The sequence below is a fragment of the Pseudomyrmex gracilis genome, unplaced genomic scaffold (genome assembly GCF_002006095.1).
Source record: "Pseudomyrmex gracilis isolate BER0280 unplaced genomic scaffold, ASM200609v1 scaffold_142, whole genome shotgun sequence".
NCBI classification, from domain to species: domain Eukaryota; kingdom Metazoa; phylum Arthropoda; class Insecta; order Hymenoptera; family Formicidae; genus Pseudomyrmex; species Pseudomyrmex gracilis.
The window spans coordinates 261557-274277 of NW_018020726.1; the positions used below are offsets into that span (position 1 = coordinate 261557).

At 43.5% G+C, this 12721-nt stretch overlaps 1 protein-coding gene across 5 annotated transcripts in view; it reads left to right on the forward strand.

Annotated features, from left to right (window-relative positions):
- Positions 1–12721, forward strand: part of LOC109857050 (latrophilin Cirl-like) — a 304697-nt gene that overhangs the window by 233530 nt on the left and 58446 nt on the right. The gene's annotated exons all lie outside the window — the stretch shown is intronic.

The window sequence follows — 12721 nt, forward strand, 5'->3', positions numbered from 1 at the left end:
CTTTCCGAAGGACTGCATTATTCATAATTCACCCCCGGCCGCCTTGAAAACCTCGTTCGTCAAATTTCCATAATGTTTAAAGCATGTACACGTGAAGAGGGGAGAGTGAAGTTTTCACAAAACTCTCTTGTGATATATATATTTGAAAATTTTACTTTTCAGTGGCCTCCGCCGAGCGCGAGTTGCGAATACACTTAAATTGAAATGTTTATGTGCCGAGAGCTGCTAAGTTTACGAAAATAAAGATGCATAAGAAAGAGGCACCGACGGAAGCACCGTATCAAAGAATTTTTAAGCACCCGTAATATTTTTTAATAAACATTTTCTCCTCTACGTACTCTCGTGTGAATATTTGCTCGCGCAAAACTTTGCTCAAATTTTTGAAAAATCTCGTTAAACAATGTCAATCCTTTTTGGAGTTAGTAAATGACGTAAAAGGTCGTTTCCGACGGAATAGTGCTTTTTTATTTTTTTATTTTTTATTCGCTTTGTTCATTATGTTTTCATGCGTTCTCCACCACTATGTCGGGCGTATACCTATATAGTCGTGTAAGCTTTTTGTGTTCGTATTGAAATTTCCCAGCGCTAGTTCAAAACGAGGTCGATCTCGCTGCGATCTCGATGTTTCTCATTCCGATTTGTTCCGTGCTATCCATTGAATGATGGAGGAATTTCTTTCTCGTCGCTCGGCTTTCAAGAAGCTTTTAGAATTTCTCCGGAATGATCGCTTGAAAGCCCGCGAAAGTATCTCATGATGGAGCGTTCGTTTCGCGTTCATTCCGCGCCGGTAATTACGAATAATCGCGTCTCCAAGTAATTCGACGTTTAAAAACATGAGTAACCGGCGGGAGCGAAAAAAATCGAAAGGTTTCAGGCACGTCAAGATTTCTGAATATTTTTCGAAAAATTATTTACGTCGCGATGTTACAACGCACGATTTTCTTTAACAACACACCATTAATTCGCGGTATTTTAAACAAAATCAAATATTATTTTTGCAATGTGTGTCTCGTGAGAGATCTCGAATATAAAAACGTAACTGAATATTTTCCCGGTTTTCGAGAAATATCTTTTTCGACGTTTAAGTTCACCGAAATCGACGTCTTCTAATTACACGTAATAAATATATCTCATTGCAAATCCCAAGATACCATTCGAGAAGAAATATGGTAATTTTTTGTATTATCCAAATTTAGTTCCGTTTAATGCGATTTGACTTGCACCGTGGATTTTACTTATTTCGGTTATTTCGAAATCGCGCTAATTACAGAGAAAGAGAGAGAGAGAGAGAGAGACTTCAGAGGCGCAATTTTCCGATGAACGTTCGAATATTAAACGGATATACGGTAGCGGATTTAACACCCGCGAATAATTCGAGCGCTTCTTCCGAGCTCTGATTCAACGGACGCGGTCGAATTAGGTCGAGAGTATTCCGCTCTTGCCGAATTTCTGCCGAGCGTGCAAGAGCCGCCTCCAAAATCCCGGAAACTTTTCCGCTCCGGGTCAGCGGATCTGTGCGTGTCCAGTCGATGCGCGCGCTCAACGAAGCGACGAATACTTTGTGTCGATGACAACTTTGTTCAAGCTCTTGTATAAACTTCACTTCAAACCCGGAGTCGGATTCCGCGCGGTTAAAATCCACGGAAAAACTCGACGCGCTTCAAGCGGATAATTCGCGATATAAAACATGTAGGCGCGGAGATTTCCCCGGCGAAGTTTTATACCGGAAACTCTTGAAACAACTGCGAGAAAAAAGGCTCGAGAAGTCGTAGGAAGGAAATAAAATCTCGAATTAAGGATAATTGCAAAAAAAAAAAAAAATAATAAAATGCAATATACAAATTGCAGAGTTTTATTTGCGGTAATAAAACAAAAGAGCTGAACTCTGTTTTGTTGTAAAAAAAAATCGCTTTATTAAAAACAAAAATCAACTATGTGCGCGTTTATAAAAACAAATAAATGGAACATAGCTATTTCTTCTCGAATATATTTCATATACATAAATTTCGCGAGTATGATGTGTGAAAAGTGATACCAAAAAAAAAAGTTCATGCATCCTTTATAATTTTTTTTTTTCTTTTTTTTTCAATGTTAAAAGCGGCCGAAGTCCGTGTGATATACGCGCGCGTGTTAACACTTCGCAGGGCGGCGCGGCCGATTCGGTTCGCTATAAATCCTAAACTTTATCTATGGCTGCTTTTATCATTATTTACAGGTCGCTTGTCTCGTAACTTATGGAACCGTGAATACCGCGGCAAACGCGCGCTACGACGACGACGACGACGGCGGCGGCGGCGGCAGCGGCAGCGGAGTTTTTTTTTTTAACGTAACGCGCTTGCTCGCTTTGGCGGTGTAATACGCGCGCGATCGGTGTATATTCCCTCAATTAACGCTATCATCACGCCCGAATAGCCCAACTGGACGGAGCGCAACTCCGACAAATTCCCCATCCCGATTATAGACCATATCCCGCGGTGAATAAAGAATCGGTGGCCTCTTTGTGAGGCGTCACGCGTATTATTTATTCACGTCACGGGGATCGAAGAATGTACCGTACCTGACAGCGAGACTGAAAGACGAAAAGGGGGAAAAGAGGGGGAGGGAGTTGGAGAGGCGAAGGAGAGCGACAGCGGCGTTGGAGAGGAGTAATAAGTCCGAGATAACGAGCTTTTCGATTCTCTCTACCCCGGGTCGAAACGGAAAATTAATTAAGTGACTCCCAGGGTTCGCCGGGCATTCTTAACCTTGGAAGACACAATGAACGAATAATCGTGTGCTCGTGCGGGCGAGCGGGATCCGCGCGCGCGCGCGCGCGCAAGAGAAAGAGAGAGAGAGCCGGTCGGCTATCAGGGTCATTAGTTACGGATGTCTCGTCGAAACCGGGACCCACTCTCGTCTCGATAAACAGGAGGCCCATTTCGAGAGACGCGCACTCGACAGGGCGGGAGGGCGAGCGATAGGAAAAAGAGGCACGCGGAGAGAAGGTCTTACAAATAATAATTATAGCCTCTCGGTCACACACACGCAAGGGAGGGGGGTAATGTAACGGGTCGCGCGCCCGTTATCGAGGGATCCTCTCGAGTGAGTGCACTACGTTGTTCGTGAGATACGCGGCCCCGCGGGTATCCGCGCTCGTTTCCATCTCGTCATTGCGATCGTCGTTCATTTTTCGACCCCCTTTCGCCTTCTCTTCTCTTGTCTCCGCTTCTCAATAGGTATGTCCTTCTCATAAACAACGTCCGTCGTGAGTCCGTGTCGTTTTTCCGAATCAAGTAGGTTCAAGATTTTGATAATTTTGTAAGTATATATTTTGATTTGATGACAGTAAACATTTCTGTTTTTTCAAAGATATTTAAAATAAAATCGCGTAATAAAAGATTCGCAAAATGTTGTGTGTTGAACATTTGTTGTTCGAGTAAACTTTCTTTTCGAATAAAACGCGCGTTAAATCTCCGGGAGATTCGATCGACGTGTCTGGTATTTCGACAGGCGTCGCGGCGGTCGCTTTGTCACGCTCATCTTACGCGAACACGCGTGAAAGGACTCGGCAATCTGGACCGGCCTCGCCGCTCTGCCGAGAATACGAGGAGATTTTCAGCGGCTTAAAGGGAATTGCGGAGGGAGAGGACCGGGATCGTGGCGGACAGACGGGAAGAAATCGCGCGCGGCCTGGGATGGAAGTTCCGAGGGCCTCGGCGGGCATGGCGCGCCGAAGTAGATTGCACGGGTGTCACGCTTAATCGGATAACTTAGATTCGAAAGCGGACTTTGACTCCTTTATACAGCGCGCGTTGTGGACGTACGCGGACACGCGTCAGCGATGCTCAACCTGCTACTGACGGAAAATTGCCAATTAAAACTTTTCAACTCTCAACAAACTATACGGTTAAATATGGGCAACGTGTGACTGCAGCGTCAGTTGGACCGTTCGATAAATAAGAGCTGTTGTGTGTTTCGTCAAAGTAGGAGGAAAATCAATTTTGTTATTTTCATCAACAATTTTTGTTTAATAAAGATTTTTTGAGAGAGAGAGAGAGTTTAGCGTTGCGGCAAATTTACGAGGAAAAATAATAACGATTGTTTATTTAAACATAATCGCTTGCGTGTGCGTTTTAATAACGTATTTCAAATTTTAATACACTTTTTTCAATACATTTTAGTATTTGCGATTTTATTCAACGTATCTCTGTGACTTAAAAATATATTAACCAAAGTAATAACATGACGTGTGATTTATGATTACCGTGAAAACAAATAACCCGTCAAAATGAGTTTGTAGTTTAATTTGCAGTGCTATGATTTAATCATATATATGTATACATATACATATGTATACGATATAGATTGATATAATTTTAATAATTCTATTTACACACATACACGCACGCACGCGTTTCCTGTCTGCTGTTATTTCATTATTTCTCGCAAATGAAATAATTTATATTATTCAATATTATTTTCAATTTGACGTGCAGCACGATAAAACAGAATTAATAATACCGAACGCCTTGATACTATAATTACACCGCGGGATATATAAAAAGTGGGAAGTCACGATCGCATAACGCGACTGCAAGAGCCCGTGTAGTACGGGGAACTTGAGAATGACAAGTGCAGCGACTTTGTAGTAAACCTACTCGTTTTCTTCCAAGCGCGCGCGTGTGTGTGTGTGTGTGTATTGTCCGTGTGCGCGCGGTTCTTCCTCTCTCTTTCTTTCTCTCTTTTTCTCTCCGCGCCTTCTTCTCCGATCTGTCCGTCACGGTACATGCGTGCACGCATGTGCGTGATGCGCTTCGTCCCGGCGTGCGTGCGAAAGCGTGAAAATCGCGGCGGCGACCTGTAATCTGCCGTAGCGACCGGCTCCAGAGAGTCGCATAAATACCGGAATTATCCAGATTGAAGTAAAACATTTTTGCGTCGCGAAAAAAAAGAAAAGAAAAAAGAACCGTCGATCGTCTTCGAAGGAATTTATTCGCGTTTTCCGAGGAGCTGCTGCCGCACGGCTTCCTGGTTGCGCTCGCGATAGAAGCCGTTTTATTTACGGACTTAACGCGAAGACGATCTCCTCGACAATCTTCTTTCTTTTCTCTTCTCTCTCTCTCTCTTTCTCTCTTTCGCTATGTTCCGGAGACATTTATTTTCCCCTCGCGTCTCTCCGCGCGACTCTACCACGGAGGACTTCCGACAAAAACCGAGCACGAAAATTACATCCGCTCGGAGGTGAATCCGGACGGAGGCAAAGGGGAAAGAGAGTGGAAATCACGTAGAAACGCGCCGTGACGATGCACCGAGTCCGACTATTCACGAGAACGGCTACTCGCCAATACACTTCTGCCTAGTCACCTCTTTATAATTCTAGCCGACAATTCCACAGACTGAGCACACGCAAGTTCTTGTGTAATGTTTTGTGTTAAAAAAAAAAGAAGAAGAAAAGAAAAAAGAAAAAAACCCTTAACGAGAGAGTAAATCATCTAAATATAACTTAAAGACAGGTAAAACTGGTTGGCAATCTTCGACGTCACGTGTCAAAGCGATTAATGACAAACTCCATTTATCTTATCATTGTCAATTATCATCGTTAGATATTTCTTCTCGCGCGTAACGACTTTTTATTTATTTTTCACACCTCGTCATATAAATGTCAACGTTTACGATGCGCGATCGAGTGTAATTAAGGTGCGCGCGATCGAGCGAAATCCCGATTGGATGTGAAAAATACGCAATCGCAAAAAAAAAAAATGTTTCAGATTTAAACGGGTTTGAAGAATAATGCGACTGTTACGCCCCATATAAATTATGAATCTCCAAATTAAAAGCTGACGGGGCAAACCCCAACATCTGCAGCCCCTCTGCGCCGTCCCTAAATCACGCGGAACACATTAAACACGTCACGGCCGTGTCGCGAGCTCTCCGCCGCCCTTCTATGAGAGGGGAAGGGGTTAAAGGCGACAATTCCTCTCGCGCGAGACTTTTTTTTTTCCGCCCTCCTCGGTCGCTGCTCGCGCCAGAGAGTCATAGCCGTAACCCCCGTGAAACACGTCGTAAAAGCATCGAAACGATATTCCGCGTGCTCGGTCGTTAGGGGGAACACCAGCAAGAGAGTCGGTTTTATCCATCTTCTCGAATTCATGTTTAACGCATATTCCACATCGATGATTTATCGCGCAAAACAGAAGCGGAAAGTAATTCAGTGGTTTTCGCTCCCTGATAACAAAACAAGAGTTCTAAGTAGAACTTGTTTTTTTTTTTTTTTTTTTTATTAGACAAAATAGCATATCGACGCATTTTTTTTAATTTATTCTTAATTTATATATTTTACAAAGTTTTTACGTTTATAATCGCATCTGTAGTTGACGCAGATTTTATCATATTTCAAAAATAAACTCTGTTACGAATAACGTCTACTTTACGTTTGTGTTATGCCGCTCTTGAAACTATGTTTCTCTCGAAATTTGCCACCTTGGTCCATTTGGTCCGCGTGTAAACACGAACCTGGACGTGGATAAAATTTGTCCGGCGTTAAGCGCGCGACGTCTCGTCGGGGGGACGTAATCCCGACGAGGGTTTCGAGGTGGTATCTCACCGAGAGTTAGTTCCCTTCTCTCTTTTCCTCTCTTCTCTCTCTCTCTCTCTCTCTCTCTCTCTCCGAAATGGGTGTAACGGCGAGTGTAAGGGGGTGGTGGCGGATAATATTTTAAAACGAGCGCGAGTCTGTTGCGGGCAGAGCTCTCTCGCCAGCGTTGCTCGCACAATGCTGAAGAGAGAACACGACGGGTAGAGAGAGCGGAAAGCGCACGCGGCGAGGGGGTTGCGAGGACAGGAGGAACGGGGTTGTACGTAAAGGGAGGGCGTGCCCGCTGTTATCTGGCTTGTTCCCCGGATGAAATATCGGCTAGCAGTTTCAGGCCTTCTTCTCTCCACTCCTACCTCGATCTTCTCCTTCGAGTCTACCTTCCTCGTACGCCTTCTTCCTCTTCTGCCCCCTCCTCCCTCCCTCGCATCCTCTTCTTACTCCTGCTTGGATTCTCCGCAGAGTTCCTGCGAGGTGAAAAACTTTTTCCGCGCGCGCCATTGTCGGACTTTTGATTGCGTTGGGATTTCCATCCTCCTCTCTTTCTCTCTCTCTCTCTTTCTCTTCACCTCTTATCCCTTTCTCTCCGCTTTTCGTTTTTATTTAAATCTGTCTTTTCTACGCGGTTCGTTTTTCTTCCGCGTTTTCTCGTCTTTTTTTTTTTTTTTTACCTGGCGATTTTTATCCCGCCGACAATCTCCTTCGTCTCCTTGCTTGCCTTTATTCTCCTTGGTCTCTTCTCTTTAGCCTAATCTTAATAATGTCAACATTATCTCTCTATTGTTTCCTTGTTTATTTTCACTTTCTTGTTTGTTTTAAATTCTCTTCTATTATCCCTCCTCATACACGTTCTCTTGCTGTCTTGCTTACGATTTTAACTTGTTTTCGCAAAAACACTTCCCTCTATATTTTTTATCTCGTTTTTCCCCTTCATTTTTTCCGCCTCCCACATCTATTCACTTCTCGCAAATTTCGCTTCATCCCTCATAAACCCAGACCATCGGTCCCGACGCCCATCGTCCTCGCGGACCTCCTCGCCGTCTAGGTCTATTCTCATCATGTCATTATCATACATCGCCAGGAGGCCCATCGATCACACCAGTCATCGTTCCGCGAGCGACTTTCCCTAAACGATCCTTCCCGGAAAAGCGAGAGAGAAAGAATAAAGAGGTGGGGAGATGCAGAGGGATTATCCCCCCGTCGAAGGATAACGTATGCTCGTCTTCCGCCGAGGACGCGTATTACGGGAGCAAGCAGCGCGGGGCGTTTTTTTTTTTTTTTTTTTTTAATCCTTTCCGGGCGACGTGGAAGGACCGGGAGAATCCTACGGAAGGAAAAAGTTTTGCAGCTCGGCGGCCGTAAAAGCGTTTTCCGAGATAGCGCGGGAAGTACGTACACATTACATATGTGTGTGTGTGTGTGTGTGTAAGTGGAAATGATCGACGCGCACTTCTCTTAACGAGTACGAGCCTGTCTCGCAGTTGTCGCCGTCGTCGTCGCGTTTTGTCACCGCGCCACCGACTTGCTATATCATATACTGGATCGCGCTAGTCCGTTTTTCATCGCGTACACACATAAGAGAGAGAGAGAGAGAAAGAGGGGGAGAGAGAAACAGAAAGAGACACGAAACTGCTCGTGTGAATGCTAATGCGAGCTGTCATTTGTAATACAAGATAAAGCGCGCGAGCACACAAAACGAACAAGCATTTTTGAAGAGAGCGGAACAATCTCTCTCTCTCTTTCTTTTTCTCTTATCCGCGGCGCTTCTCGAAATAATTCGGAGAATCGATCTTTCACTCCCGAGAGAGAGAGTGTCAACATTAATATTTTACCGAGATTTTAAATTAAAATCAAAAGTCAACTTTGCATTTCAAATTGCGACTTATTATTAGCTCGCGATGCACGTTCGATATATTTAATTCGCGGAAACAAGTTTTAATTAACGCTAAGTATAGATTAAATTTATTTTTTTATTTTTATTTTTATTTTTTTATTCCATACAGAATGTATTACCGTTAACTCAAAAAAAAAAAAAATCTGCCTTTCAAATAGTGTTTGCGTAATTTAGCACATCCTGTATCGACCCGGTCTAATATCCGCTTTTCATGTTACGGGCTCTGTCTCATTCACGGTTCACTGGTCCATTTAGCAATACAATGCATATTTTAAAAGTAGTCACAGTGATATTGCGATCGAAAACGCCGGCTCGGCGGATTATGACGGAAAAGGCGTCCGTCGCGCGGACGATTTTTGCGCGCGTTTTTGTGATCGGATATACCTCGAAGACAATGTTTCGTTCCCATTCAGTTTCACGCACACTCAATTTTTCGCAGATTTTCGACCAGACATGTTGACACTACTCAAACAAACGCACTTTTTAAAAGGCATTTTGTCAATCTGACCTAACCGACCTGTGACGTAATTCAACACGGATCCTCGAAATTTATCCGTGTTTAAAAGCGAACCTGACCGCACTTGTTTCCTTTTTTTTTTTTCCCCTCACTTCGGACGCATTTTGAACACTTTGCCGCGCACATTAAAAGCACTTTGTCAAAGACTCGACCTAACTTCCGGCTCGAAAACTTCCGAAAGCTCTCGTGTGTTTTCTAGAATAAACGTTATCTCGATCCACAATTAAGACAAAATAAAAAAATACGCGCTGTGTATTTTTTCTTCTCTCCCCCCTCCTCTAAATAAAGATTTAATTAAAATTTTAATTTCTTTTATAGAAAACAAACGTGTTTTTTGGTACGAGTGAAAAGAACGTCTGAAATACTCTGTATTGTAATTAAACCGCAACATCGTGTAGCGTTGGATGACATTTTTGCAAAAGCGCGTGACACGCACATACACAACGCTTCCTTTATCTCAGAACGCGAGTCATCGCGTTGATGTTATCGCGGGCGATAATCCTGACCGCGGCGTGACATGCAGTCGCAAATATTCATGCGCGACGCGGTAGAGGTACGGCGCGGAGTCGCAGTCTGCCGGATTAAATTGTAATCGTCGGCTAATCTGCCCGTTGGGATCGCGATCTATCCCGGAGCAGCAAATCAATCGGGACCTGATGGCCCCTTATCGCGGACCCCTTCTGTGTTTCTCGGTCTTGCTTGTCTCACCGCGCGTATTTACGTGTTTCTTCACGTAACGCCGCAATTCGAAAATCGGCTTTTCGTTTCCCGCAAAATTAATAAAGCGCTTGGTACTTTTCACACCTCGATAAAATACATTAGCGTTTTACATAAAAAGAATTTTATTTAAAAAATTAATATTCTACCGTGAAGTGGATGTAAAAAAAGATTTAATTAAAATTAACAAAGTAGTTTTTGGTAAAAAAACGAATTTTATTTAAAATCCTAATGAAATTTTTAAATAACACGGAGAAAAGAACATAAGTGATTATGTAACAAATAAAATGTAAAGATCTTTGAGAGAGAGTTAGATTTTTGTCTTTACTATTGTTTTTACTCCTTTAAGTATTACATTTAGATAAATGCGAGTGGCGTTTTGTGGAGTCAGCATTATCGTCACGAAAGAGTTGAGTGTCGAAACAGACACTCTATTTTCGGTTAACCGTCGAGTGCATATCCTGGTACTGAATATAATACCCAAAACAAAATTGAGCAGCGCTCGTGTGCCGCGAGCAACTCTCCCTTAAGTCGTCCAGCGCCCTCCGCGAGAGGTTCCGCACGATAAATCCTTCAGCCGAGTGAGGAAGCCAAATAACTTAAACTGCGATCTCTCGCGCGAGTGTACCGGAGCGTTTGTTCCGAACGAGCCGGTATCGCGGGAGAAGAGGAGGAGGAGGAGAAGAAGGCAGAAAAAGAGGTGGAGACTTCGAAAAGTAATGTGAGAAATACGACGAGGGGCCGTAGCGCGGGTCAAGAGGTGCAGTCGAAACGAAGGCGGGTGAAACGCGAAGGGGTGGCGGGTGGAAGGGAAAATATTTGGAACGCTCAATTCGAGGTACAGGAAGCGGAGGGTATCGGCGAAATAACCGAAGAATCTTATGCTCATTTCGCGCGCGAGAACCGCCCGAAGCCTCTGGGTAATTCCGTATCGGACTCGAGATCGCATTGTCACCACCACCACCCTCTCCTTTTCTTTCTCTCTCTCTCTCTCTCTCTCCTTCTCTCGTTCTCCCTTCGTACTGTTGTCGTCTGTTTTGGGCTCTCTCTCTCTCTCTCTCTCTCTCTCTCTCTCGAGTGCAGCATCTCTGACACTCGCACGGCACTAAATCCAGCACAATGGCGCGGGTGTAACGCTATATAGCGTGTTCCGCGGGTCGATGCCGCTTTTACCTCGCCCGGTTTGCTTCGGATACCATACCATACCTGAGGAGTTTGTACAGGGCGGCGCGAAGACCTACGCGAGCGCCCTGGCGGCTCGACTCAACATTAATTTTTTATCTCTCGGAAGTTTATTGGTGAGTTTTCTCTTAGTTTCTCTAGAAAAAGAACCAAGCAGAACTATGAAATTTCAATAACGGTGCGCCTGACCTTTTACACGCGTCTCTGAACGATCCTGTACGGTTGTCCACGCGCGAAAGCACAACTCGCCTATCTCCGCAACGCAAATTCGCATTCAGTATCGCAATGACAGCTTTGACCACGGATGGATGTCTGTACGGATAAGCATCGCTTAGAGGAAATTGCCATTTGAATTACTGCGAGCTACGTGTCACATATATCTATGTAGATACCGAAGGCGACCGGTAAAAGTGTCTGTTGAGAGATCGGTCAATTATTTGCAATTGATTAAATTCAATAACGGATGTTTTTATTCTCCTGTTCTTTTTCAAGATACTTTGTAAAAAAAAATGCTTGACGACGAGTGTGACTTTGGGATTGCGACCTCGTCGCCGATGATGTTGTTCCTTAATATCTTTTGAATTATAATCTCTCGATCTCTTTAAATGAATTCTATTCCAATGATGTAAACGTCAGTGTAATAAAAATGAAGAAAATTGAATGCATTTTTTATACGAGGTTTAAATTCACGAGGTATAATACGTGGCGAGAGTTGAGTTTTTTTTCGTTTTTCCTGAAAATAGCCTTAAGAGAATATCATAGCGGGGAACTATGACCGTTTATGGAATCTTCAACGATATTTCTAGCGACAATGTTGGGACTTTCGAGAGTCGAATTTCTATCGATGCTATCTGGTCGAGTTGCGAGAGCGAAAACTCTTTTCGAAAAGTCGCGAAAAACCCTTCAAGAATCACCGAGAGCAACACTCGAAGGCGATTTTGTGAAAATTTATTCCGGGATTTTTCGATGAAAACGCGAATTTAAATCTCAATTGTGATCAAATCGAAAAATCATATATCCGAATCTCAATCCTATATGCAATAATCACGCTCGATCTTCAGATTCGATAATAAATTACGTAATAAACGTTCTCGGAAAGTTCATGCGCCAAAAACAGCATGACGGTTTCGGGAATTGTATATTTCTTTTCTCTTGTACACAATAATACATTATTTATCGTTTGAAAATCTTTTTTCTCTCTTGTCTTGTTTCTTGAAAAATTCATAGAAGATCTGCGTTTAAGAATGTGTCACACGTGATCATTATTTAGCATGAAAAGTGCTTTTGTTCGTCAAATGTCGCGAAACGGCAGTTTGCTTCGAAAATATGTTTTTAATATAAATCTCTCTCTTCCCAATTTTTTCTGTATATACAAATAAATAAAATTCATGTGTCTGTGTGTGTGTGTGTGTGTGTGTGCAATTGCAAATAGAATGTTGTATTATTCAGAAAATTTCACCATGAAATACGTCTATGAGCTTTTTCGAAAAATACAGTTTGACCTGCTTGTTCGAGAGCCAAAAACCGCTTCGAGAATTCGCCGCGCACGATAAACGTCGATTCGCTCGGGAGAAATTTCCGATTCGAGAGAAACGCGCTCGATTCCGTGGATACGACCGCGGCTCCTAATTCCTCCGGGCAGATAGAGGCGGGAAGAGAAAGAGAGAGAGAGAGAGAGAGAGGGAAGGAGAGAAGAGAGTAAGAGAAAGAGACGGCTTGATACAAGAGGCGATTCCAATTCCGACGGTTAGCGCTCGACCCGTAGAATCGCTACCGAAGGTGTAGTCCTGAATATTTAAGGGAACGCGCGCGCGCGCGCGCGCCACATTGTAGCCCTTAT